Source organism: Schistocerca serialis, chromosome 11 (assembly GCF_023864345.2).
Source record: "Schistocerca serialis cubense isolate TAMUIC-IGC-003099 chromosome 11, iqSchSeri2.2, whole genome shotgun sequence".
NCBI lineage: Eukaryota > Metazoa > Arthropoda > Insecta > Orthoptera > Acrididae > Schistocerca > Schistocerca serialis.
The window spans coordinates 101,593,118-101,594,955 of NC_064648.1; positions in this window are offsets into that span (position 1 = coordinate 101,593,118).

A 1,838-nucleotide genomic window follows, 5' to 3' on the forward strand; every position below is an offset into this window, starting at 1 on the left:
GTAACTTGCCAGAAGGAAAAGATGAAACTTCGTAATATTTGGCAAGACGGTTTTGAAATAATATGAACAACTACGGACACACAAATGAAAGAAAAATAGCATTACGTAACCAACAGTATATTAAGTAATATTCATAGAAATATACAATTACTACAATTACAAAATCTGTGACGATAGAAAGTAAAGGCCATTACCACCAGTAACAGCGAAAGTGCGAAACCAGTAGCACTGTGCGAAATACTGGAAGTGACGTAGTCCACAGAAGATCCCATATCCAAGTTGAAGGCGTTCTGAGTATTATCTTTGAGGACGAAAGGTTAAGCCCGGTCCACACGCAACGATCTGTCTGCGCAGACATCGGCGCAGATGTCTGTACATGCAAAAGATCGCTGCAAATGTGGTGTGTTCACACGACACAAACCCCAATCTACTACTCGCCCGCCATCTGTCGGTGTAGAAAAGAAATATCAGTGGCAAGCGACTACGCTCCCCGAAAACGTCAAAATTTAATTCAGTTATTTTGAAAAATAGAAATGGAGGAAGTTCTGTTGTGGTCTGTGTTCGCAACTTGTGTTGCAAAAAACATTCAGACCAACCGCAGGAAACAGAGAAAGCGGTCAAAATGGTGCAGACAGTGGCTGCTAAAGCGAAAGCAGTTTTGTCACGTAAATTTACTGCGAGAGTTGCAGGGCGAACCTGTTTTGTTTTACATAACCTCGTGTTCCATTTCCTCGCACATTGGCACTCCAATTTCATCTTCAATTGTACTTCTGCTTGGTCTTGGCGTTTCTTGATCACTAAGAAAGCCAAGCAGATCAAAATACCATACCGTTGGCTGGTATACTTGATCTACTCCTTCACCAGATCTTCTAGATTTCTGAACTTTGGATAACTCTTTTCGGTAAACAGTTCGCTGACAGACTAATTTACTTGACTTGCCTTCATGAACTCATCTTTCAGGAAAGCGTAAATAGCTTCACATGTGTTGGGTATTATTTCACTCAATGCTTGTTTCGATATTGCAGATGAAAATTCCAAATCATTGTAGCTCCTTCCTGTTGCTAGGAATCTTAATGTTACTGCCAGGCGTTCATGAGGAGAAATTTCCCTTCTCATACAAGTATTTTTCTCATAATATGAGGGGTTAAATGCTTTAAGAGATAATTATAAGTTTCGACATCCATCCGCAAATAATTTCGCCAGTTCGCAACGAAATTATTTTTTTATTACCGTTTCTCTGTTTGCCGAGGCGCCAACTGCCCGCAATTTTTCAATTAGAGCATTGTATGCTGCTGTCTTTTTGTCTCGGTCACTATATTCTTTAGTTTTAATCTTCCACAAACATGGGTGGTTTCTGTATATTTCAATGAATTCACTTACAAACTCTCGAGAACACTGACGAGTATCAGCCATTTTAATGCCCTGTGCACACAAATACAAACACTAGACTGAGCAAACAGCTGTTTCGCGCCAGATTTGCGACGATCTCCTGTCCACACGCTCCAACTTGTCTGCGCAGATGTGGTTTGAACCGACAGATTTGAGAGGTTTCGCTCAAACCTCCAACTCCAACTTCCAGGTTTGCACACACCTCAGGTTGGTGCAAATCTTCTGTTCACACGCAACGATCTGTCTGCGCAGATGTAATGTGCGCAGACATTTGCGCAGACAGATCGTTGCGTGTGGACGGGCCTTAAGTTCTGTGTGTGTTCGTACAAGCAGTTGCCAGCGAGCTCGTGCGCATGCGCAGAGCTGAATTCACGTATGAGCAGTGCCTTCCTCCCGCTTCTGGGTACTTGAAGCGTGGCTGTTTGCTGTACGAGCAGAAGCAGCAAGTA